This window comes from Lissotriton helveticus, chromosome 12 (assembly GCF_964261635.1).
Source record: "Lissotriton helveticus chromosome 12, aLisHel1.1, whole genome shotgun sequence".
Lineage (NCBI taxonomy): Eukaryota > Metazoa > Chordata > Amphibia > Caudata > Salamandridae > Lissotriton > Lissotriton helveticus.
The window spans coordinates 704,567,658-704,595,621 of NC_136073.1; the positions used below are offsets into that span (position 1 = coordinate 704,567,658).

The 27,964-nt window shown below is 44.3% G+C and overlaps 1 protein-coding gene across 1 annotated transcript in view; it reads right to left on the reverse strand.

The window, feature by feature from the left end:
• LOC144798099 (maestro heat-like repeat-containing protein family member 2A) overlaps nucleotides 1-27,964 on the reverse strand; it is a 108,146-nt gene that overhangs the window by 16,421 nt on the left and 63,761 nt on the right. The gene's annotated exons all lie outside the window — the stretch shown is intronic.

A 27,964-nucleotide genomic window follows, 5' to 3' on the forward strand; every position in this document is an offset into this window, starting at 1 on the left:
AAGCCGGGCAGGGTTTAATAGGAAGGCTTGTGCTCCCTTCTCCTGAAACTGAGAGATCATTTGACGCAATCGCCACCTTCGTTCGACAGTGGTGTGGCAGAAATCAGGCCTTGTGAAAAAGGAGAACCTGTCTACTGCCCGTTGTGCATCTGGTCTAGCCTTCTCGAAAATCAGTTGCCTTAATAAAAAGTTCCCAAAATAGACTAAAATTGCCCGAGGTTTGGCATCCGGGTGGACTGGTTGGCGAATATTAAATGGGGCTCGGTGCGCCCTTTGAACTTCATGGGACCACCTCCACCCTTCTAAATCTGGAAAGGCTTTTTGCAACATCTGGACCATGAATGCTCTCATATCTTGCCCTTCCTTTTCTTCCGGTACCCCCAAAAATCATAAGTTATTCCTTCTTTGGCGGTTCTCGCTCTCCTCAAGCTTCCATTGGATATCTACCAATTGTGCCTCTTGTGCTTCAACTACCCCCTTTGATCCTGCGATATCCTCCTCAAGGGTTGCTGTTCTAGTTTCCACTTCAGATATCCAATCGCAAATGTTGCTGCAGGTTCTTCCAATTTTCCTCACAGCCCCCTGCATTTTTCTGGCAACATTTTGTGCGCGTTTGCTATCCATTCGGGCTTCTTCCCGGTGCGCCACGACACACTGAAGGATAGATTCCAGAGTAGGAGGAACCAGAGCAGTCGCCGTATTTTAGGTTGTTTCTCTGAGCTTTTTTCGACCCCTACTAGTTGATCCCCCAGTGAATAATCCAACCTTAACTCCTGTGATTCCTTTGATTTCGAGTTGTCAGCTCTTTGGGCTCTGTTATTTAGCTTTCGAGTGGCCTGAGAGGCTTGCCTGCCACTGGAGCCTTTGTCTGACCCACTGTCCTCACTAGATTCAAATTCGGAGCCTGACTCTGAATCCACCCCCGACCAGGTAGCATCTGACATGGAGTAGAAGTCGTTTGCTTTGGAGTCTGCATCCTTCTCCCCGGGGATCCTATGTATTTTTTTGGGACCAATGGGATCCTTCACTGCTCCTTTCTGGGGTCCTTCGCCCCTTGATTCATGTCTATTGGGGGTACTCTGATCCGTTCTGGTTTTAGTAAATCGCCCCCCCCCTCGGTTTCTCTTGAGCCTCCCCCATGCTAATAGAACCCCTCTATGCATCAGGCTCATCTCCAGGCTCTTGAGGGGGCCTCCCCCTCTCTTTCTGCATTGGAAGCGGCCAGGACTAAATTGTCAGGGTTCTGAATGTTAATGAGTGTTGGGGAGGTTAAGACTGTAAGTGTGTTGACAACACTAATAGGGAGCCCTTCATTTCCAGTTGTTATGCCCCGCTGATCTTCTGGCTCACTGAAAGGTCCCGTGTCCCCAAATTGCTCTCTTTCAGGTGTATGCACAGTCTCAGGTATTGACCACTGTATTGGGTCAGCCTCAAGCCCCGCTTCTTCTGATCCCGACGGTGGCTTACCCAGAATCTTCCTTCTCTGGCCACCGGCCCCTTTCTACTCCTCTGTTCTCCCTGATGGCCGGAGTAGATCGATGACAGTCCGCTGTTGCTAGGGCTGAAAGGTCGGGCCCCTCCCCTTCCTGTCAGGATTCTCCGTTCGGAGCTTTCGCTTCTTCTCCTGGACTGCCACTGGGGTCGTCTCTTGCACCCCACCCCCTAGGAGAGCCAAGGGGGCCTGCTTGCACTGACCCCGTGCTGCTCCTTTCGGCGGCATTATGATACAATTCGAAAGTGCTGGGTCCCACCGCAGCACCTCCGAGAGACTGCTCTCAAACGCCGAGCAGCCGGCATTCAAAACCTCTGCAGCCGCCGTCAATGCCGCAACCCACTCAACGATGCCTGGTATGAGGGGATCTCTCCGCTTCCGATTAACTTGCATTTCCCAATGTGGGTGCTGGGGGTTTTATCACCTTATCACCTGTTTCATTTCAATGATTATCACCCCTGCGGGAGCCACCTTCGGCCGTTTTCACTCGGCCGCCATCTTGCTCCTCCAATGTATCTCCTTTCAAGGCTGTCCCTGTGTTTTGCAATGACTGCTCCCCACTAGAGATCTCCCAATCAGGCGTTTCTGTCATCCGCCCCCCAAAGAAGAATTCTTGGTATGGCTTGCATCCATGGTTGTAGGGGTCATGTCTCCAAACCCTTCTTCCTGCAGTTGAAATTCTCCTTCCATATCAGACTCCTCTGCGTGCTCTGAAAGTGAATAAAACTCGTTTTCCTTACTACTGGTGGGTTCATTCCTATTGTCACTGATAATGCCATTATCATCCATTAATACAGGCTCATTAACAATGTCTAAATCAGCCTGCAGTGGCTCACCATGTTCCAAAGACAAGTGACTCTCCTCAAGAGATAGACCGGTCAGTTCACCCCCCCCCCCTCGGCTGGACGTCAAGAACACTGGGTTTTGAAGTGATTGTCAAAGAAGTTGCAGCTTTTTTTACCAGCAGCCACTTGGAAAATCTGCGGTATCTTGGGTGTCACTTGTACCATGCCCTTGTCCTGTACAGTACTTTCCAGGTGCTCAGCCCCACCAGACATTTCTTTGGAGCTCTTTGCGGCGAGTGCTGCACGTGTTCCTACCGCAGACTCCCCAGTGGCTCTTGTTTTCCCACCTTACGCAACTTTAGGTGCCATGCCAGACTACCTATAGTGTCCCAGAAAAACTGAGAACAATAGATTTCAAAGAGTCCAGCTGCTTATTTTAATATAATGAAGCCCAGCAGAAAAACATCCAATGAAAAGTTAATGTGCTTTTACACGTGAACTCTCCGGAGCCTTGTAACCTGAGCCGCTCTCCCGTAGTCTGCTCACAGCCTGGCATCAATGTCTTTGTAGCAAGAATTTATCAGAATTTATCAGAAAGTAACTTTATAGCAACAGATTTAACAGAAGATGCTGCCTCTCCACAACAGTAAAGGTTAAATACTCAGCTGCTTTCACTGCTTTCGATATTAGGATTTTCCAAGCCCGGCTGCGAGCTCAGCAGTAGACTCCATTAGCAGCCGTTAGCAAGCCGACTCAGGTGAGGCTGAAGACCGGATGCCACTCCCCTTCTACCATTGCCGTTTTTGCTAGTTTTACAGCGGGGAGCGCGGCGGTTCCTTTTTACTGTCCCGGCTTCAAAAAAACTTCCATACGGGCAGCAGAAACACTCAGAGTGAAGCCCCAATCCACTCCAGCCAACACCGCCGCTTCTGCCACCGCCTTGCAGCCTCCTCCATGGAATAGACGGGAAAAGCGAGGTAACCAGGAGCTGCTCACAAAAACGTCCGCCGTGCGGACGCCATCTTGCCTCCGTTTACCATCCACCGGACCCATCTTTTTGGGTTAAAATATATTAGTATTATTTGTTTGTTTGTTTACTTTTATATCGTGTGTTTATACATAGATTTTTTAAACAATTGTAATATGTTTAATATTTTTTTCATTTTTTGTACTTGTGTTCTAATATTATTTATATTTTATTTAAAAATATATTATATGTATGTTTTTTTATAACAGTAAATTAAAAATATATATTTTTATTAATTGTGTTAAATTATATATAGCTGTATAGGTATATGTATGTGTATGTATGTATATTTATGCATGTATGTATATGTGGGGCATAAAGTGCAGCATAAATTATGCATAAAAGAAGGAGAGAACTCTGGTTAGTTCCAAAGTTTAGGTGGAGAGCAGATCCTATGTAGAGCACCCTACAACACCAGTGACACTCTGAATTTGCTCACCTGATATGTTTGCTTTTCTATCAAAGTATTTAAGCATAGAATTAGCACACGGACATCCACAGTACAGTGCTATTCATGCCAAACTGTAAAATTACATAAACCTTTTGCCACTCCAGGCCCTGTATTACCGCTATGGATTAGTTAAAAACCATCCAAGGCAACCTGGAATGAACAAAAGCAACCCTTGACATCTGTTTTGCTATCATTCTAGCTCTTCAGCGAGGTTTAGCTTTGTCCAGACACAAGGGTGTACTTAGTATAAGTCAAAACAATACCCTTTTAAGGATAGGTTGCTTCATAAATTATGCTAAAAATAAGCAGATTACTCTGAATAGTTCCCAAGTTTAGGTCTTGAGCAGCTCCTCTGTACAGCACCCTACAACACCAGCGACACTCTGAATTTGCTCATCTCAAATGTGTGCTTTTCTATCAATATTTTTGAGCATAGAATTAGCACAATGCCATCCACGTTGAGATAGAAAGGGCCGAAGTATTTAGCCATTTCTACAGAAAGTTTTTAAGCATAGGATTAGCATAGTGCTAGCCATGCCAAGCTGTAAAATGTCAAAAGTCTTTTACTACTATAGGATTCATCAGCAATGCAGCTTCTTATCCAATTTTCTCGTGGTTGAAATTTATAAGACCCAAGCTTGTAGGGCAGTGCTATACGGGGCTGCAATCTCAATCAGTTAGATATTCGTAAAAACACTTTTAATAAATCTCTTATGAGATTACCAAAAAGCACTCACTTCCTCTGAGGTTTGACTTAAACCTTACATACCTCGCTAATGTAGTCTGTCTGAAACCTATCTTATATGGACAATACTCTGGTTAAATGAAGACGTGGCCCTATATAGAGACTATGTCAGTGAGATAATCAACAATCGCCTAGGCCTCACGATCCCCGGGTATCTCACATCAAAACCTGGCTGTTCAAGCGTTGCCTTTCTGCATACTGTCAGAATTCTTCTTCCATGCCCAAGAATGCCCATGAAATTGTTAAATCATGTTATTGGAACATCGTTTTCTGCAATAGGATTTCCATTGTTCCTGCAGGTAGTTTATCTGATCTTTATTTATCCACCAAGTGTGAGTCCCACTTTGAAGATTTTATGGATTTTCTGAGTGTCTCTTCAGTGAGATCTTTGTTTATTAAGTTCAGACTTGGAATACTCCCACTGGCTGTCTTTACTGTCACATGGAATAAAATCTCTGCTATGGCCAACAATAATTTATGCCCTCTGGGATGTCCAAATATTGAAAATGAAGAATATGTCTTATTCTCTTGTATTGTTTATGCTAAGCAGCGCACACGTTGGATCATCGCTCTTTGCCAGCTCTTCCACTTAGAGGACTGACATTTACCTTTAAGAATCTGTTAGTCACATGCTAGGCCCAGTGTTGTATATTCAGATTCCAACTTTTTCCATTCAATGTGATATATTACACAAAAAGTTGTTGGGGCAAGCGCCTTTTAGAGCTGTGACCTGTAAATACTAGACTATATTGGTTAAACTTTTACTACCTTTTTACACTGTGCACTTTAACACACTTGTAAAACCTAGTGATATGAGGGGAACCCAAATTCATATTTTTACTTTAGCTGCCCGATAGCACAGTTGGGCCACTGAGAGCTTAGTTTAGGCTACTGTTGGAGGGTGCCAATCTGTGATGATGTTAGGACAAGGGGGTCTGTGTTTCCTTTTATTAATTGCAAACTTTGTGATCCTAATTATGTTTTTATGAAGGTTTTTATAACTTTGCTCAGGAATGTTGGCTGCTGCTGAATGTTTCTTTTTTTATGAGAATTGTATGTTCTTATCATGTGTTTATTTTATTATTTTTCCTTTGTATGTGCTGTGTTATTGTGTACTTTTATGGCTCTTGAGCCGAAATAAAGATGATGATCGTGATGGTGTCAATACCATACCGATGAATTCCAAGATAATTGTATTTCCTCTGTATGTTGCCTACATTTACTAAATTCATACGGAGTCTCGTAGAGTTTTCAGTTCTAGCAAAGCTAGTGCAGTGACAACCTAATGGTTGAGAGTTCCAATCCTCTCAAAAGGAAGCAAGATCTAATCATGGTCAATATACATGCCCAAGAAAGTTAGAATTGTATGCTCTTATCATGTGTTTATTTTATTATTTTTCCTTTGTATGTGCTGTGTTATTGTGTACTTTTATGGCTCTTTTGAGCCGAAATAAAGATGATGATCGTGATGGTGTCAATGCCATACCGATGAATTCCAAGATAATTTTATTTCCTCTGTATGTTGCCTACATTTACTAAATTCATACCGAGTCTTGTAGAGTTTTCAGTTCTAGCAAAGCTAGTGCAGTGACAACCTAATGGTTGGGAGTTCCAATCCTCTCAAAAGGAAGCAAGATCTAATCATGGTCAATATACATGCCCAAGAAAGTCCATGTGAAGAAAGCTTTCCCGGGAAAAATCTTGGGGAGGTGCATGAAAGACAATTAGTATCTGAGTCAGGTTGTCAGTCCCCATTCAAGGTCCCCAGGGTAGACAGGAGTTACTGGGCCCCAACCATGGTGGTTGAGGTCATTTGCAACTGGTGTCCTAGAGATAATCCTTCTATGGCTCTGGACAGTAGGCCAAGTACAACCCTTTTTGCACTTGACATTGAGTGGAGAATTTCTCTTAGAACTAGGAAGTATGAACGGCTTAGTTGGCCTTACCAGGATTCAAACAGTTGCTAGCAACGGTGGTTAGCTCACTAAGCCATATCGATGCTTTCTCTCAAAATACCCTACGAATCAGCGGGAAGGTTGATTGACCTGAAGGGATGAGAATGGTTAACACTGTTAATGGGGAACTGCTGCTGCTTCACACCTCATATACAGCATGTTCGTTCCAGTGGAAATTGAATATACTCATATTCTGTATGTAAGTTAACCCTGAAAGGTAAAAAGCATTTACTCAAGCTTAGATCTTTCTTCATGTCCATTAATAGAATAGATATTCCTCAAGCTGTTGTCCATTCTTTTGAATGTGTTTGAATCACTTTTTTCAAGTAACTCTTTTAAACCATTCCAATTCTGCATTTTGTGTTGTCCATTGGTTTGAGACTACCCTTGATGGCACACAATTCCTCTTAAAAAAACAAGTACATACATTAGAATAGTAATAGTGTGCAGCTCATGCTCCCATAGTTTTATAGAATCAGTGTTTTAAGTCGATTTTGTTTGAGATTTAAACATTCTGTACTCTATTCCTCTACCACACAAGTACTAGGGAACCTCATTCTACATCAAGACAGTGAGGCTTTTATTGTGTTTTTGTCTTTTGTTTACTAATCATTTATAGCAAAAACATTTACAATTCACACATTGCAACTGCCATTTAAACCACAGACTTCAAACAATGGAAATCCTTCACAGAATCTATTCCTTCATTTTCTCTAACCTCTCTTTTTGACTTTTCTATGGTGCTGTTTGTGGTTTAGGTCTCACACTGTATTATAAGACCTTTCAAACTGTATGAATTACTGCTTTCCTGCAAGGTGTTAAGCACTTATACCTGTTACCTGGCTTAAGGTGTTTCAGTTAATACAGATGTGCTACTTGTAATATTCGTAGCCCAGCCAGAGCCCTTGCTGTGCCTTCTTTGTAGCCTGTACCACTAAAGGCAAATTGCTGCCCGGAGGCCATTTTTCCAGGGGAAGTAGGTGTTGTGTATGCCCAGGAGACTCGGTTTTGTTTAAAGGCTTTATTTAGGGCAAACAAGTTGACCATAAAAGAACAATATTACAACATTATTAATAAAAGGCTATTAACTAATGCCCGGACCATTGCTTTGTGGTAATAAAATACAGTGCATACTTCAATACTACTACAATTCTCAATAATTAGAACAATACAGGGGATGCATACAACATATATTACATCCCTCCCTTCACCTCGCAACCCAAGCACACCATCTGCGGAGTCCCCCAATGCTCATCCCTCAGCTCAGCCCTACCCTCTTAAACATCTTTATGACTCCACTTGCAGGTATTGTCAGATTGCACATCAACATCCTCTCCTACGCCAACGACACTCAACTCCTCCTCTCACTCTCAACAAACCCCACCTTGACAAAAACCAACTGGCACAACTGCATGAAGATTGTCGCAACTGTCTGAAACTCAACATGGACAGAAGGAGGTTCTGATCTTTGGCAACCATACTGCCCTTTTGGAATGACTCCTGGCGACCAACGGAGCTCGGACCCATCCCTACACCGAAAGACCATGCTTGAAACCTCGGCATTGTAATGGAGAGCAAACTCTCAGTGAAACATCAGGTCAACACCATGGCCTTGGCCTTCTTCTATATGAACGGCATGCTCCACAAAATCTTCAGATGGATCCCCATCAGCATGAGGAAAACTGTGACGCAGGCCCTCCTCACCAGCCAGTTTGACTACAGCAACACACTCTATGCCGGCACCTCCACCCAACTCATACAAAGACTCCAGAAAATCCAGAATGCAGCAGCCAGACTGCTCCTCAACCTGCTCAAGACGGCACTTATCACCCAGCATCAAAAGACCTTCACTGGCTCCCCATCCAGAAGAGATGCCAGTTCAAACTCCTGACCCACGCATACAAAGCCCTCCACAACCAAGGACCAGACTACATGAACCACCGCCTGATCGTCAACCAACCCCCAGAAACCCCCGCTCCACACACCTTGCGCTCACTCAGACACAGCATATCCGCCACTCTGAAGGGCACTCCTTCTCCCATCTCTCCGCCAAAGCCTGGAACACCCCCCACCTCCGCACTTCTCCCTCGCAGAACCACTTCAGGAAGGAACACAAGACTTAGGTCTTCACCGTATACCTTCAGCACAGCACCCGGATACCCCCCAGAGGGATTAGCCGTGCTATACAAATAATTGATTGATTGATAGGCAGCAGATTTGGAGGGCCCCCAGAACTTCAGTTAATGGTCCCTAGAAGGACGATTCTTGACAGTGTGTCTTCAGTTCATCATATGCTTCTAAAATATAATAAAATACGTTAAATGAGTATGCTCCGTATTAAGCTAGAAAATAAATGCTTTTCCTAATTTGTACTTCAGCCCATATAAATGAAGCAATACTAGAAAATAAAAAAGAGTCCGTCAAGGCATGTAGGAATTTTAGTGCAGCTTTGTGGTACCTGGCATTATTTGCAATGAAAAGTGGTTTCAGATAAAATCATTGCAGTCCATCATAAAACATCAAAAAAGAATAAAGTGCTTAGTGCTCAGCTTTGAAGTGCCATCACATGGGCATGGTGGTCACATCGCCAGGTCATTGTTTCATTACTGGAAAGGGGACTAGAAAGTGCACAATTCGATTTTCGAAGCCTGGTAAGAACGCAAGCCCATAGACTAATACAGTTGGAAGCCTTCCACGGATTAAATTGACATGTATAGGTTGACCATAGGTTTACTACCCTCCACCAGTGCCCTATTTCCAAATCTGGAGCCTAAAAAAGGTCTTTAAAATCACTTTTATGCAGGTCCATCACACTGGATGGGGATTGAATTATGAGGGAGTCATGCAACTTCTTTAGCACATCATTAATATAGAAGAGCCAAGGAATGTTCAAAACATGGTCAAGTGTATGACAGTCCATGATGATAGATCTAGTAAAGGTCATTTCAGGCTTAGCTCAAATTGACCGCCAAAGCAAGATCTGCTTTAGTAAGAGTAAATGCTCTAGATAGCTAAGTCCCACCTCATTATGGGTAATGTATGTTGAGACATAGGTAGGGATTCTTAGCAGATGCTCGAGGAAGGCATTCTCCTCTGTCTGTAAAGAGCCACTCAGAACATATCCGCAGATGCCTCCTCCATACAAGCCATCAGCCAGTGCTTTGGCTTCATATATATTTATCATTTCTCTAGTAGGATGACTACTGAGCTTCCTTGAAGATCTAAAGACACCCATGCAGACCCCACTTATTTTTAGCCTACCAGTTTGTATGTGATTGACCCATGAGCCATTGCTGGCAAGCGATATACCCAAATAATTGAATGTATTGATCCTTGTAATCAGGGAATCTGTGATATAGATGCTTCTGCTCCTCTAGGTCTTTTTACCATATGTTCTCGTACAGGTTTTGGTAATAATGATCTTCAATTTCCTCCTCTCCATAAAATCGACAAAGGTGTCCATAGTCTGTGCAGGTCGACAGTGTTCTTGCCATCAAAACTGTGCCACTGGTGGAAAGTTCCACAGGGACCAACCGGCGGGCGACAGTAGGCGCGTTGGCCTGCAGAGCCCTGAGAGCATCATCAACCCCATTGATGTAAAGGGCAAAAAGAAACAAGCAAGAACATAACCCTTCCTTATTCCCTTCTTGACTTTAAAGGAGTGAGTACATTCCCAGCTTGAGCCAAATCTATCAAATCAAAGGCACTATTGAGGTCAGCAAAAATAAAGATAGTGAGCCAGCTTTGACCTTTGTAGATTTCCAGAAAAGAAGGTCCAGGTTTGCACACTGTTTTAAGGTCCCCCAACCCTTTCTTAAAACCAAACTGGGCTCCTGACAGGATGGAGTTATCGGTGGCCCACTGCTCCAATTTTTGTAGGAGAGCCCTGCTGATTAGTTTGGCTGGAGAATCCAGTAATGAAATAACGAGGAAGCACTTCAGATCTGATCTATCCCCCTTCCTAAAGATGGACACTATAATAGAGTCAGCGCAGCTAGGGGACATCATACTCTCTGCAACTATGTCAAGAAAATGAGGGCCCAGAGTTCTCCCAGAGCCTTGAAGGCATCAACCAGAAAACCATCTGTCCCGGGCAATTTACCCCTGCACTGTGGTGGAAGGCCAAAATAACTTTCTCCAGGGATGTTCCTAGAGGACTCTTAACAACTCAGCTGCCGATCGGCTCTGTGTCACTCGCTAGAGAGACAAAAATGTCTGAATAATGCTCAACCCATGTATAGGGGGGAGACATGCAGAGTGAGCTCTGGAACTGTTTCACCTTTCAGCAATGGGGCATTAACAGTATTCCAAAACAGAGTGGTATCATTGGCCTCGATTGCCTGGGTTAAATTTGCCCAAGTCTTTACCCTGAGAGCCTACTTACTATTGCCTGAAGCTGAGTTGTAGTTCTTCCTAATTATTTTGAAGACAGTTTGCTCCCTTGGTGAGCTATACAGTGCTGTCCGTAGCACTTTAGCATCCTGAATGTATGAATGATGAAACCAATCATGCTTTGCTATGGGCCGGGTGTCTAGGCTTTTGGGTTAAGAAAGCATTAAGTGGACTAGTAATAGCTTCAAATGCAAAAATGAGTAACATATCTACCTTGTCACCCAGGCAATACTTAAACTCTGCTTCATTAGTAATTAACAGCTTCTGGAGCACAGCTGGAGGATCTATCCCCGTCTACTTATGGCATCCATGTTAGCAGTCTTGGAGCTAACCCTCTGCTTTTTAGTCTACAATAACAAGAGACAACTAGCGGCTTATAGTCACTTAGTGCACTTGGTATTATTCCATGATCGATAACAAGGTTCCTGGTTGAAAGGAAGACTAAAATGATCAAAAGTCATTCTGGCTCCTCTACCAATAAACGAAGGGATCTGGTAATTTATTTAAAAACAAACAGGTATATCCTGAACTAAATTCCAATACCAATCAATGTTACAAATAAATCAAAGTCGTCGCAATCTTCTCATATTCTTCATTTAATATCTTTATTCAATGGTGATCTTCAACTCCAAACCTAGCCAACACGTGTTTCGTCTTTCGTGGTAACAACCACAGACTTCGTCTAATTCTTGTAGGATTATAGCGTAAAGCCAATTAGTAGTTTTCAAATTCCTAAAATAGGGAAAATTCCAGTTGTCGTGATTTTGCACTATGTCGACTTAGCCATAAAGGTGTGTGGCCTTTCCTAATTATGTGTTGAAAGTACGATCAGCATCAAACCGGTCAGAGCAACATATTCAGCGTATACGTGTGAGTCGGCGTTTCATTTCCTCTGTAATTTTCTCCAGTAATAATCAATCGTACTTAGGGATTTAAGAGAGTACCCATAGGAGTTAAGTGAAAAGTGAGGGACTCCGTCACCTGCTTACGGGTTATACCACACGCCAATTTAGCAGCAAGCATACATGTCTGTATATTAAAATCCCCTATTAATAAAACAAAACAATTTGAAGAACTGGTTTGTAAAAATATATCTAAATCCGCCTCTAACGAAGTAACAACCTCACTACATGTGGAATCAAAAATATTATTATAAAAATTAATTAAAACCAGGTGAGATCTGCCTGAAAAGGACAGTCAAACAAGCTTGTAATAGGGTGAGGCCGTAAAGGATCTCCTAATAACAGCAGGTAACACATTTGAAAATGGAATTTAAAGACCACCTTTTGGCCAACCTGATAATGATGGAGCAGCGGCCTTACAAATAGAAGAGAATCCTTCCACGTAGTAGGGGACTACATCCCAGGTTTCCTGAAGACAAATCACATGAGAAGTGGAGGTACTATAGACTCAGCCTGGGGTATCTAGCTTGTTTTTAAAACCAAATATGTTCCATGATGTAAAAAAGATACTCCTTTATGTCCCACTGATGCTGGTAGTGGGGATGCTAGACTAATTTCCTTAGGAAGGTATTCATTAAGTCAAACTCCATGAACATGTTACACATAGAACTCAAGTTACATCATAAGTGTACCCCAGTAGTTCCTCAATTCAATTAAGCATATCCTCAAAAAGACACACAAGCACCCTAAATAGCTTCAATAGTGACTGTTTAATCTCACCGTTATTATAACAGATCACTGTCAGGAACGTTCCAAAAGAGAAAAGTGGGTTGATCCAGGGGGAGTGTGGAAATGGATTGTGCTCGTGAGAATAGAAAAGATATATAGGGAGAGAAATCAGAGATTAGTTAAATAAATTACACATAGTAATGTCCTTAGTAATTAATTGTTTTAACTACTGTCTGGTTACCCCATTCCCCCTGATTGGTTGAATCCCCAATGATGTTATGTCATTCTATTACCTATAACTCGCTTAGTGCCATAAATCTTTTGGTTGAGGAACCGCAGGTTGACAATCAGCCGCTGGAAATTGGGAAGGTGGAGCGGGGGCTGGCATCCTGCAAGAGTGATGCATGTGGTGATAGAAATACCCCAGAGCAGAAGAGCTATGTTATTAGGATTGTTACTAGGCATGGAGACCTAGATAGATTCTCACCTGCTACATGGGGGTCTTTAACATTTATAGTAACACAGCCCCCCTCGATACTTTTCCTATTAGGTCCAATCCACCCAACCCTTCTGGTCATAATTATTAGGTCCTCCCTCACTGTTGGAAAGAGGCACTTAGATTGTAACCAATAGAGGACCATAGTTGGTTAGATGACTCAGCTACACCTGGGGAAAAGGGGGTACATTAGTCATTATTGCTGCATACAGGAAACAGGCTGGGGGTAAATAATGGTAAGATTGTTAATTATCTCCCACGCAGAGCTGCTAGTCTTCCTTGTTTGCTGTGAGACACTTCTTGGAGAGATATCAGGTGTACACACAATGTCAAAGAGAATAAACAAATTGTCAGCTCTAGTCCGACCCAACTGAGCAAGGCATGGGTCCATAGAGGGGGCATTAGTGGTAACACTGCTGGATGATGCTCAACAAAAACACTACTGGATTTGTCAACCCCTCTTCTACTTTCTCAGAATGAGCCAGAATCGATGCCTGTACACTCGTAACACGTTACCACCCCTTTCATATTTCTTCTACCTTGTTGGGCACAGTTTCCGTGGGCTTACCCATATTGTGACTGCTGGGTCACAGATAGGACTGGGTCTCGGTCACGCAGATGCAAAGATAGTAACAGGCACCAGAGAGGCATAAACCCAAATCAGTTCTCTGCAATAAGCAGTGTGCTCATTGTTTCTCATGTGCTTTGCAGAGATTAAGTGTAATTTTTTTTTTGGCTGCCCTTTAACTCTTTCCTTAACTTCCATTTTTCTTAGAGTTTTTAACTTGTGATATTCAGTATTTCAAATGTTCCAGCTCTGATTTCTCCACAAGAGATGAAGAGCTTCAGTCGAAAGAGTGGAACTCCCTCCGGCCCATAAAAGTAAGAATGTTATGGCATGTGTTTGCAGGTAAGTGCACTGTTTGCAGTCAAGCTTGCATGCAGAGGGTATTCTGTGACATGTTATGACACCCAGAGAAGCTCTTTGGACTAGAGTTCAGCATGACCATAACATTGTCCGCGTATAGGCTAATGTGGTGCTCCCCCCTCCATGGGCATCCCCTTAATCTGGCTATGGTCTCTGATGTGCTGGGCAAATGGCTCCATGTATAAAGCAAACAAAAAGCGCGATAGGGGACAGCCCTGCCTAGTGCCTCTACCAATAAGGAACTTTTCAGAACTCACCCATTGACTCTCACAGATGCCTGTGGTGCCTTATAAGCACTAAAACCAAGGACGAAAGCATTACCCAAAACCAAAATGCTCCAGTGTACAGTAAAAAAAGGGCAGTGGACCCGATCAAAGGCCTTTTCCGCATCCACTGTAAGCAACATACTGATTGTGATCTTTGTCGATGGCATGTAAAAGTATTTTGGTGTTGTCTGTGCAGATTCTGTGTGTGGAACAAACCCGGCTTGGACGGGGTGTATGAGGCACTGCATGAGAAGGTTAACGCAAGATGTCAGTATTCCTGTGAAGAGTTTAGAGTCAGAGATAAGGAGCAACATTGGATGATAGTTCGCACAAAGTGTGGGGTCTTTCCCTGGCTTTGGGATAATGGTTATGGGAGCATCCAGCAGGGACGCTGGAAGAGAGCCAGAGTCAGTTATGAAATTTAAAAAGTTGGTCAAGATTGGGGCAAGGTCAGGGCAGAATGTCTTATAAAACCCGGCGGGAAACCCATTTTGGCTAGGGGACTTCAGCAGCTTCTGTCTGGCTAATGCCGAAAAGGCTTCCCCCTCTCTAATAGGAAAGTCGAGTGATGACGCCAAGTCATCAGTGAGCTTAGTAACAGTAGAGGTAAGCAGATAGTCAGTAATATCGTTGGATGAGGTGGTCTGTGCAATGTATAGGGAGGAATAAAAGAGTCTAAAGTGCTCAGCAATGGAATCGTCCTCTGTAAGGTCAGTACCCCTCTCAGTCAGTAACGTTCATATTATGTTAGCTAAGCATTGGGCATGCAATTTAGCAGCCAAGAGCCTACACTTTTGTTACCACTAAGATAATACAAATGCTTGAGGTGAAGCAAGCTGAATTCTGCCCTGTCTAAGTCCAACCCCGCCAACTGTTTCCTGGCAGCTTCCAATTGGCGCCACACTCTAGGGGTCCCTGTGCGATGATGAATCCCCTCCAACTCCTTAACTTTAGATTGGAGTACCCTCGTTTCCATTTCCGGTCCTTATTGTCAGCAGCTGCCAAGGAGATAAATTCTCCCCTGACAACAGCCTTAATTACGTCCCAAACAACAGCCAGAGGAACTTCTGGGTTGTCATTAGTGGCTAGATAGTCAGTGATAAGTTTCCTGATCTTCCCCTGGGTCTCTGGTTTGCTTAACAAGGTCTCCTGTAAGCGCCACTGTCTTCTAGCCTGTTGGTGGAAGGGGGGTCCGAACTCCTAAACAAGCGCGGAGTGGTCAGAGAGGGTGTGCGGATCAATTTCACTGAAGTAGAAAGCCTAAGGAAGTCCTGAGAGCCCATGCAGTAATCAATTCTAGTGTAGGTCCTGTGTGCATGAGAGAAGAAAGTAAAGTCCCTAGAGTTTGGGTGGTGAACCCTTCAGAGGTCTACAAGTCCAGCTGCCTTCAACCAAGAAATGCCTGCGTTCCAGAAGGCCCCCGCCCCGCCCTCCCTGTGGTGCGAACCGCCCATGAGGTTGTCCATGACCAGATTGAGGTCGCCACCTATTAGTATGAGGCGGTCATGCGAAAGCAGTGAATAAGCCAGAGCGTCCCAAATAAAACGTTCTTGCTCCTCGTTCGGGGTATATATGGTGCCCAATGTCAAATGCCAAAAGGCGACCCTTGAGTTTTGCCAGTTTTGGACCAATGGAACCCCTAAAGGAGTGGGAAAAAAGGATAGCCACCACGGCCTTCTTATGGCCAGAGGAGGAAAAGAATTGTTGCGGGAATTTCCTGGATTTAAGCCAGTGTGCGTCCCCGGTCAGGAGGTGAGTCTTTGGCAAGAGACAGATATCTGCTCCTGAATTCTCTAGAAACCGGAGGATGGCCCTCCATTTACCCGGATTGTTTAGGCCCTTTACGTCAAGGGAGAGAACTTTCAGCCAACCACGGGGCGCCATACTAGGGGAAAGAGAGTATACCATGTCAAGGGGCCTAGCCCTCAGTCTGTCCTCTCAGCAAAGGTACCCCATGAGTACCCTGAAACCCACAGAGCGTAACCTGAGGTGTCCGTAGGTGTGTCAAGCATCAGTGCTCGGTGCAGAAGTACTTGGCGTGGAAACAAAAGACATAAAAAGAACCCCCACAAACATGACCAAACAGTAAGAAAAATAGAACCTCTGGGGGGATAGGCCCTGGAAAGGGGTCCCCTACTACCGATGAGGAAAGGTCCGGATGGTGTCGATCATGGCCATAGTCAGTCCGAACGCTGCTCTGCCCTGAGGCCCAAACTGCAACCAACAGGCCTCCGAGGCCCTGGAAATGGGCCCTGTAGGATCAGTCTGTCCTTCCCACCAAGGACCTTCCAGTAATGCTCTCCAAGACTGCCTTCCGTTCTTGGATGATGACCTTGGGCTAGACTTTGAAAGTTTCTTGCCCCTCCGTGTTCCCAGCTGCGTCTCCCAGCACCCACCTCCCGCCCCTGGCTCATCCAAGCTCCCAGCTTGAGATTCTGGCTGTGCGATCTTAAGGAGGGCATATGCGGCTTGGTGCGAAAGGTTCTGGCAAGTCTGACCTTCGTTCTCAGTAGAAAAGTAGATGGAAAGGGTAGCCCCAAGAATAGGGGATGCCAAGGCTGCGAAGATGCAATGTCACTGGGCAGAATTGTCGCCGCTTCTGGATGGTTACACCAGAGAGGTCTTGAAACAGTTGGAGGGAGTGACCCCGAAAGCTAATGGAATCCGACCCCCGGACAGTTCGTAGAATATGTTCCTTCATGGGGAAGCTGTGGACACAGGCCAGGATGTTCGGCGGGGGCCTGTTGGAGGCACGGGGGAGTCCGACCCGGTGCACACCGTCAAGGCGTATCTCAGAGACGGGTACATCCTCCAAGATCTGTGCGTAGAGGGCCTAGACGAACTCCTCAACATTTCCTGCCTCCACTGAGATCAGCACATTCTGAACCCTCACATTGTTGCGTCTGACCTGTTCTCCAGGTCTTCAGCATGTGCCTGTAAATCAATCTATCTATCAGAAAGGCAAATTATTTCTTGGCGGAGAACTCAATTTCTTCACCCCTATCAGTGTTGTTGGATTCCAAGGAGTCCACTCAGTCCTCAATCTCTGAGACATCCTGCGGGACGGCCTGCAAGTACTTAGCCAGGTCGTTCTTGATCTGCTGGTGGTCCTCCTTCAGCGACAGGAAAAGTGCATCCATACAGGAGCGAGTGATGGGGGATTCCCCATCTAAGCCTCCCTCCGGGGCCGAAGGTTTCGTAGAGAGCGCTCTTGGGGTGGGGGTTTAGCAAGCATGTCCTTGATCGTATGCTCCTTCTTAGCCCAGGCAGTGGTCATCTTCGAGGCTGAGGTGGGCTCCGAGGGCGCAAGGGCGACGGACAGGTAATTAGTCCAAAGGGAGCATGGAGCGTTCCGACCTGTGAGGCACCAGAAGAAATTGCCAGCACAGAGCTCACCAGCAGGGACCCGCAAAGCATCTGTTTCCAAGGGGAGCCCCAAAGGGAGAACCCCCTGAGTCACCACAGGCAGTGGGAGGGTGCAACAGCCTGGACCTCAGATAAGGCGTTAGGAGCCAGTGAAGCATTAGGTCCCCTCAGAGTCCGGTCCCACCGCCGGGGCACTTCCAAGCTCGGCCCCATGCCATCCTGCCACACACTGCCGCTGAATACTGGAGGCCACTAAGTCAGCCCTCCCCAGGCCCTCAGCATGATTCACTAACTAGCACCTTTCTCTGGCAGTAAGGGCCAAGACAAAGGGGGGAGGGGCGGAGCCACAGTCCTGTTATAGCCCCCAGGCCGCCTGGTGTAGTCACGGCGAGGTAAAGAGCCTTCTTGAAGGAGGGGGCCGGCCTCCGGTCGGGCCTCCCACTGCTGATGGACTTGGGAGTGTCTTTAGGGGGAGCACAGCGCCGCCCCCCCTGGGGGCCATGGAGCCAAGCTGCCAGATGTGCGGTAATGAGAGGGGGGGACCGCTACCTCCAGGAGGATCCGCCATACCTTCAAAGACCGGCAAGGAAGGCCAGGCACCGCCGCCTCTCCGACGCCTCTAGGCCCTGCAGGAGAATGTCGGTGGCAATGCAGATGCAGGTGGTTGTTCCGACGACGACCCATCCTCCGCGGGCCGCCGCGTGAGATATGGATGGGGGCCAGCTAGCAGGCCTGAACGTCGTGGAGGCTTCACACTCAGTCGGCTGGGCCTCAGCTCCCTATTCCCACGCCATTCGCAACCCACTGAGCCACAGCGGAGGGTGCAGCCACCCGCTCACTCAGGTCCAGGCGAGCCGGCTCATTAGCGCTGGTGCTTCGTCCAAGCCCCCGCAACGGCCTCCAAAAACCCCTCCGGGCCGTCCAATGTGGCGGAGAATATTCAGTGCGCAGCTGCAGCAGATGGGCCCCCCAGGACCCTGGGATTCAGCGATGTAGGTGCAAAAATCCGGGGCCGGAGCGGAACAGTTACAAAGCACGTATGCTCACAATGCCATCTTGGCCACGCCCCCTATTTGCCTCCTTAGAAAAAGTATACTTCCTCACGCTAGGAAAGGTAGCACATTCCTTTAATGTAATTCTGAATGGTGAAGCAGTACGAATAAGACTACATACATCATCTGGACTATTAGTCCACAAGGTGTCTGGTACATGGGACAGATCTGCTTCCCTAACAGAACCAAAAACTCTACCTGGTGTGGGCATCCTTACTTCTAATACTGTCCTCAATGGTATGTCATTTTGAAAGACGACAACTGTTTTCATGGAATCATCACAAAACAGTTGGTCATCCATTTTTCCTGCTTCAATGAAGATAACACATACCCATAAGACATGATTATGGTCACTGGCTGTTAGAGCGCCATAAGTTGGTATCACCTCTAAAGCCTCTATTTGCAGTATTAATTCAGCATTAGGCATCTAAGAGTCTTGCCAGTGTTGCCAAAATAGAAATTCTTTAGGTAACTCTTGTGTCTCTGCTATGATTGTATATACTGCCATAGTAAATGCATCCATATCTGCAGGTCATTCTCTGATCTGACCTTTGGTAGAGGAATCTACTGTTAATGCCATGATCCTGAAAGGTACTGGGCTAACCCATACAAAACTCATAGGACCTGGGTAACATGTGGTATGTAAAACAGTATGGTCCTACTGGTACATGAGCAATGACAAATACAACATTTAATTTGAGCTTTAGTTGAGCACAAAACAAATTCAAACACAAAAGGCAACAACATAAATGAAATGCACTTAATGAAGAGTCAAACAATGGGATTCAGTTTTTGTGTCAAGATTCATTAGTTATAATTCAGCAAAGGAATACATGAAATTTATTGTATAACGGTTGCTCCAAAAAGAAAAGATGTGTTTCAGATGGTGCTCAAGTGCGCAGTGATATGGAGAAGGTGAAGAAAGGATTAATACAAAGGTAGCCTGTCTACAGGATTTAGTACGGTCTCTTATTTCTCCTTGTTCAATAATCAGTCCCGGCTTGTTAGTCTAAAAAAGTCAACGTTTAGACCCGACTGTTGCACAAGGTGACTTAGATCCTAGCATACCAGTCTTCATCAGGACAGAGAGAAGTGCGATGAAATGTAGGGCAACCTCACAATGGTGCAAGCGCTCCATGTGATGCGGGAGGTGTAGAATCAATGTACATTCTCCCCTAGCAATTTCAAGAGTGATAGGTGTTCGCCTTAAGTGCTAATTAAATGTTGCATTTGTCATTGCTCACGTACCAGTAGGACCCTACTGTTTTATGATCCTGGAAGGTAGCACTCCAGGGGTAGAACAATTCATGGTACCATCAGATTCAAAATGAATAGTCATATTTAACTTGGCCTTAAGATTTCTCCCTAAAAAATTGGCTAGGGCAGCTTTCGATAACAGTAAACAGCCATTAATGTACCTCCCTCCTACTTCCACCTCAACTGGTTTAGTAAAGGAACCCTCAATACTTCCCCAGAGAATTCTTGAGCGTCCAATGAGCTGTTGGAAATCAGAGGGTCTCCCTCTCTAATACAGGATCTTGTTGCTCCTGTATCTATGAGTAATGCATACCTTTTGACATTGAGAGCTACTGTCACAGTGGGTTCCCCATCTGGGATGTATGTCACTGACAATAATGGACACATATAAATACTCTGTGGTTACCTTCCTTGTGTATTTCCTCACACAGAATTAATCTGGAAAGGATTCCCTCCTCTCATAATGATACCTCCTTGTTCACGTTGAGGTGGAGTCACCATTGGGAGTGTTTGGTAATTTTGCTAAGGCGGTACCTGTTGTGCTTGAAGCATTACTGGTGGCTGCATATTTTGTGATGGCGTCTGAGGCACATATATGGTTTGCAGATTTGGCTGTGGCTGTACTATTGAGGTTCCTGGCTGATTGTAAACTTCTGCTCTTCCATTTTGTTCATCCCATCTCTTAGTTCTGAAGTCTCTAATGAAATGTCCATACCTCTGACAATATTGACCTACTTGATCCATCCTTTGATGCCGTAGCCTACCTCTTCCTATTCCTCCTTGTCCTCCTCTAATACTTCCCTTTATCCTTACATTATCCTGTTGTTGAGGGTACTGTTGTCGAGTAGTCACTGGGACCAATCCCACAGATATTGCAGTCATCTGAGTCGTGACTGCCACTTAAGCTCCTTCTATTGCTCCTTTCTTTGCCAACTTTTGATGCACTAATTTAGCTGCTGATTTTTATGTCACCTCTTGTTTGTCCATTTTTCTTTCCTCCTATCAAGGAACTGCGCTTGATCCTCATTTTGCTACATTGATTGAGCCATGAGAGATCTAATGTCTAGCCTATCAGGATATACTTTCCTCAGCTGATCCAAAACCACTGTTCTAACCAAATCAAATGGAGACCAATCATATCTGGTGTCAGTGAGGGCAACGTTTCTCATTTTAGCTTTTCGAAAATCAATGTCTGTTTCATCTTCTATAAGCGAGTTAAGAAGACACTTTATGCACCCTACTTCCAAGGTGATACCTCCAGTTTGCTGTTCGAAAGCTCAAATCCATTTCCCTGCCCCCTCTGTAAGCAGCGGTAGTCATTTCTTGGGTCCAAGGAACATAACTAGGTGCCCCAGGTCCCCTGCTTATATGGGCGCATCTGTAAGGGAGTGGTAGAACGCTGGGGATAGTGCTGTCTAGCATATTTCTGACATACAAAGGAACATTTCAGCATGTAGGGATAATCCCATTCTAGATCTCCTTCACTTAAAAGAATGCAATCCTCAGCATTCGCCATATCATATGGATCAAAAAGCCTTCCCTTCTGTGGTCATGGATTCATCTGTGAGGCTAACCTTTCAGTCCCATCTACTAAATTATCCTCATATGGCACACCACTGTGCCAGCTATTTTCTTCTCCTTCAGCGACTATCTCACTAGGGGTGAGATCTGTGCTGTGCAAAACTGATTGAAAATTAATTTGCTGTACTGGTCTATCATGTAGTGTCAATCCTGCAATGGCCTCACAAGATTCCATCCTGAGGTCTGGGTGGCCTTGTATTCCCCGAAACTGCAATCGCTCGAGCTCTGTTGCTCAAGTTTTCCTAACTCTAGAAAGCATTTTCTGCACTCCTTTTTTAATATCAAGATGATTAGGCATGGCCTTGCACTCTTTGTGTGATCCAAATCGATAATGGTTTTTTCTTGAATATTAACATCATAGGTAAGGTGCCTAGCCTTTGGTGGTTGAAGCATTTCATCCATGCTATCCACACGCTTAAGTATATACTCTTCCATTTGTTATTCGCCCAAGTCTTCCCTGAATCTGTCCTGAAAAATTATTGTGATATCCCTCTCTCCTCACTTCCCTTGCCTCTCTTCTACTCTCACTTCGTGATATCCATTCTTAAACACTTTATGGTGAAACTATTACGTTCCCCTTCTGCCAAGTAAGTAGACTACCTTCAGTCCTATTCCTTTCTTGGGATACTGCCCATTCAACCTTACCTACAGCCCTATACACTAGTCACTATATCAAACATCATCTCCATCTCTTTTCTGTGGGTGGACATCTGCTTCCTAACTGCCCTTCCTTTTGTGTCTCTTCTGTGCAACAAAAGCAATGTTGCTGATGAAACATGTAACTGGTCATCACTATCTCATGGTCTTTGCTGTCGCTTCTGTCTTCCTGGGGAGAAACTGGATCTAAATGTATGTTAAATGTGTTTCTAGGTGTCCTGAAAACTGGTAGTCACCTACCCTTACTTGCTGCCTAGATATACTTGCATGTTTTTGCTTTGGCATTTGTAGAGTAACATTAGAGGTAACTTTTAGAGATTGTAAAGGGGTCTCAATGTCGGGGTTCTCAAATACCACTGAGGTTTCCTGGAGCTGTACCAGTGAATAAATAGCAGGTACCTTGGGAGAGGTGTTCATAGGATCATGTAGGGGTGGGGGAATAGACGGGGTACTATGGATATCAACTTTCGAGGGGTTCTTAGGCTTCTCAAAAAAATCTTGCCATAAAGCTAAAGTGGCTTCTCACTTCTGTAATTTGGCTCCTGCATATTTACTTCTGAGTGTGTACCAATATGCTCTAGTATTTTGTCGTCAAGTCTCCCTTCTTTTGGCCTGGGATTTGTATGCTTCTGGGAGGCTTTAAACCGTTCTAAATAATATTTTTGCAATTTTCTCTGATCATTTGGAAATATCTTTTCTATATGCACTAAGGGAGTCTCCATGATTATTCGTATTTCAAATTCTTCTACAATGTAATTTTTTTTATCTTTCTGATCAAATATTACTCTTACTTTAAAACTTACACACGTTTTTAAAAAACAAGAACATTCATCAACTTTGCCTTTATCAATTGTGCAATACACATGAAAATAACATTATGCAGCATTACACAACATCATACTGAGGCCACATTTTATTTATATACACACACACGCACTCACCATTAGCATAAGAAATATGAACACTTCAACTACTTCTAAATGTTAATCAGCATTATTGTACTCTTAACGATAAATACACCTGGCAACCACAAGTCATTTGCCTCTGTGCTCAGAGAGGATAATCTTTTCAAACCATGTCTCTCTTTCGAATGACTTCTGGACATAAGGTCCAGGGCAGTAATTTGCGTGTTCAGATCGTACCTGGGGGTAAAGTGTGGCTACATCAGCTTTGCATCTGTCCCTGTATGTCAAACATTGGAACACATATTGGCACCTTCCAATTTCAAATTTCTCATATTGACCAATTCCGACTTTATATTGGGACTAACAAGGTAACCAGTTATGTAGCGACTTTCCTGACATTGTGCAACACATGTACACAATCTTACATGCAATACCCTTATGTCTCTTATAACCTTATATCTCCTATATCTACATCTGTGTTTACTATTGCCAAGGGAAACTACGGATACAATATATACAAAAACAAGGACCATTGTCTGCATTGTCCTCACGTTAAAAAGATGGCAATCTCTGGATCCTACCATTCCCCATGTACAGCCAGAAATTCAGAGAACACAGTGGCTGCTTTCCTTATCAAAAGGTGTGCAATAATCTATGCAGCAAGGGTAGGTGGTCTTACGGCTTTAGCAGTCAGGTGAGGGCAAGCGGGACTTCCAGGCTGGCTTGCTAACTGTTGCAGGGTGACTTTAAAACTTAACAAAATTAAAAAAGACAGACTCCTCTTTTGCAATGTAAAGACAGCTTTTTACTGTTGTGACCTGGAAATCGGCCCTCCTCACACAGGCAGGCAGCCGGTCTCAATTTGCTGTTTCACAGTCAGCTTCTTATATACAAAATAAGAAAGTACTTTATTACAGACCAGAAAATAATAATTGACTTAGTAGTTACAGATTGAAAGTAGAAAGCATTAAAATGCACGTGGCCCCGTAACCTCAAACTCAAAACTAATCCTCTACCCAGTCTTTATTGCAGTTTCCAACAATGCTTAACAAACTAACCAGTCTTCATTCTTGAATGCATGTATATTTGTGGTAAATACAATTTTAGTGGTATGTGTGCTTTATCTTCGTGCCCCTAAGACCTTAGTATATTTTTTTAAAGTAATTTTATCTCCTGCTCTTACTGTCTAGTCAAGCTTCAATCTATTTGGAAACCCAAAATAAGTGCCAATAAACCAATGTGCTAAAGCCATACAGTTCTTTAAGCTTGTTAAACACGAGTTGCCTTTTAACTGCATCGCTTTCAAGTTATTTATTTTATGATGTCCTCATGTGAACTCTTCGAATATATTCTTTTACTTCGCATGCGTTACATCGCATGCCTTTACAACGCGGTTATTACAACAACCGCGTTGTTACCACACCAACTATCACATCACTAGTTATTTCAACGACTTGCTGTGGGGGCGGGCTGGACTTAGGAATTGTATTATTTACTATTCCTACTTCAGTTTGTGCAACAGCAGGGAAGGTGTTGGATTCTAAATCCAAAACCAGTGCGCCCCCTACAGCAAGTCATTGAAACAACTTGCGATGTAATGGTTCACGTTGTAACAACGCGGTTGTTGTAACAACCGCATTGTAAAGGAATGTGATGTAAGGCATGCGTTGTTATGGCTGTTTCCCAAACTCTTCGCCTCTCTCTTGTCTGTACGACATTTTGGCCCACACTGTTCTCTCACTATGTATGACTGTGCAATGCTTTCTGCTGGTGTTTGTTGTTTCGCTATGTTTTCATATTTCACATTTTCCACATCAGTTGTCTCATAGTGGTTGTAGCGGTGAACCCCGATCGAGAACATCATGACCCATTCCCACACATAGCATTTGACAAATTGCCTCTTAACTCACTATGAGAGAATTATTTTGGCAGCAGAAAATGTTTCCATCAAGAGATGTAACACACTAAACCCATCTTATCTTTTGCCGAATCCAGAGGGAGATGATGAGGGCAAATTTTACCACAACTGTGCTAGCATTACCAAGTTTTTGCACAAAACCGAGACCTGACAAACTAGATGTACCTCTTCCCGAATCTGACCGCACTCTTTTTGTTGATGGGTCCTGCCTCAGAGACCGACATGGTATCTTAAGAGCCGCTTATGGTGTATGTACTCTGAGTGGAGTCTTGGAAGCGTCCTACCTGTGCCATGTAAGCTCTCCACAAGTAGCCAAACTGATTGCCCTGACAAGATCTTGCTGTAATTCAGAAGGTTCACGAGTCACCATTTACTCTGACATTTACTATGGGTTCAGAGTGTGGATGACTTACGATGTCTGTGGTCACAGCGAGGCTTCATGACCTCTTCTGGTTCTCCTGTTTTGGCACTGCATAAGTACTTTACACATTACCCTAAGGTATGCCTGCCTGCTCTGTGCCACAACTACCAGGAGGTTGAGTTCAGGTTTATTTAGGGACTTTATGGTTTACCCTAGCCAGTTATTGTCATTATTCCTTGAAATGGGCAGCTCCCCTCCTCAAATAATAATCCACTTCCTATACTAGTCTCCTGAGGTGATGGAGCATCAGAAACGTCTCTTTAAAGGGCGTGCAAGTGTACATACATAGTATGGTAAGAGCTTGTCAGTGGCGGTTAGCAGTGAAAATGCATTCTTACAAGGGAAGAGAGAGGATCAGCTCATCTGACCACTTTCAGTTCCAATTTATTAAACAAAATGTGGGGTCCATCAGATTTATTAAACCACTACCTGACATCTTGTCTGCCTTCTCAACTTCCCTCTGGGCATCCCTCTGCATACCTCCCAAAGAAAAGAGAGCTCGTACCACCTTCTTCTGTTTGTCGTAGGCCTGTAGAGGTCTGCCCCTTGTTGGACAACTATTATGTACATAGGTCTACAGTTGAGAGGGGTCTTACTTACAAGGATACTGGCACATTAAGAGCCCACTCAAAATGGTCTCTGTGCAACAACATATATTTAAAACAAATTTATGGGCATGTGTGGAATTCTGCATGTGCAAGCTTAGACTAAGAACCTGTGTGATCTTGTGCTGTGATATGCTGTCAACCTATGAAACCCATGACCATGGTAAAGTATTAGAACCCTAAGCTGTAGATAAGGATACCAAATTGACCTTGTGGGTGCTCGCTAATTCTAGGCGCAGAACACCACCATTTGCTAATTTTTTGTACTTGGATTGGGAGTCCCACTCAGATTACATGGCTGGACCGGGCTTTCCTGTGAAGATGGAAAACGCCATTGGTGAATGATAACAGCAGCAATCAAAGCAAAAGGGATGAGGCTAACACATCAGAAGTGCCAAGGCACAACCAGCAGTCATGTCTGATTTTCCCTATAAGGGGAGAGGAGGTACTGGATGCCACGGTGATTCTCAGCTACACTTGGCTTTTCTCCTCTACTCATCTCACTATCTGATATGTGATGAACATCTGTTTTCCCTAGGTGAGACTGCAGCTGGGCCAATTGTTCTCCAATCATAGAACCGGAAGTAACACTGGGAACAGGTACAAACAAGGAGAATCTAATACTTGTTTTTGGCTGTGTTTCTTGCTACTGTTTGAGTTTTTGCTTCTTTTACGACTGATGTGACTTGCTCAAAGCTAGTAAAACAAGCACTGAGAGACATTCTCGAGGGACGAGTCTCAGTCATGACACCCAAGACCAAAATAGGGAGCATTTCTATTGTCTTCTCACGTACTTCAGCCAACAATTGGCACTCCAGAATTGAAATCATGTTGAACAGTGCAGATATGATGATCCAGCCTTTTGACATACTCTCCTGCTGGAACATCTCGATAGCTCATTTTAAAAATTACCTGTCGGCTAATAAAGAGAAAGATCTATCCAATAGGTCTATTCTACCACCAAAAGGCCTATCCCACTTCACCTGGTGGGGGAGAAATGCACAAATGTTCTTCACTCTTCCAAACAAACGCTGGGGAATAATTATAATGCCTAATAGCAGCCATAAATGGGCAGCACAGCACACAGTCAAAATCTGACTGCGAGAGGTTCATTGTCAAACTAAGCAAGGTCTGGACAAAACTATAATCTCATTCTATGCTCGCCTGTGCAATCCTGCCAGCACACCTGAGCTAGACCACACAGATGAAGAAATTCGAGCTGAAATAATCCAGGTCTGCTAATCGCAAAAACTAAGGAGAGAATTCTACACCAAGTGAAAATGACACTACTGGCTATGCTCACTCTAGAGCATTCTCTTGAATTATCAGAGGTGGGTGCTGCTTACATGGTAGCCTCTCTAGCCACTGCCCCATCAAAATAGAACTGGTTAATCAGTGAGCAAAGAAAGTGATGTGTGTTACTCGAGATGCCTATCAAGTAACCTAATAAATTCTGAAGTAAATATAGCAACCCTGAATATAGGATGTGACCTGCCAGCACAAGGAAAAACTGTTTGCCAAAGCCTGCCGATCATCAAGTGGCAGCAAAGTGGAGATGGACTTTGTGTGTATGCCTTTGCTGGTGGTTTATTGTTTTCTGGTTTGTTTATATTTTTATTGGATGGGGGGTCCTCTCTCCGGTGAGCTTTTTACTTGTGGCCCTTTTGGGAGGGTCCATCCAGTCACATCTGTCTGTGTGGTCCCTTCCATGGTCTGTCCCCCTTTCTCGGCTCCATAGCATAAGACATATATCCCCATGGTTCTTTACAAGCTGATGGAAGTTAAGGTAGTCAGCTATAATGTCGGAGGCCTTATCAATCCTACCAAGCGGAGGGCAGTGCTCTCCTTACTCGAGCATTCAGAGGAGGATATATTTTTACTTCAAGAAACCCACCTGCTTCACAAAGATAGACACCGTATGCAATCCAGGGGGTTACCCTTGCAGTTCTGGTATTCAGGGAAGAGTAAGAAGGGTGGGGTGGCCATCCTGTTTTTCAAACGCTTTAGAAGTTCCATGGAGGGCTCAATGACAGA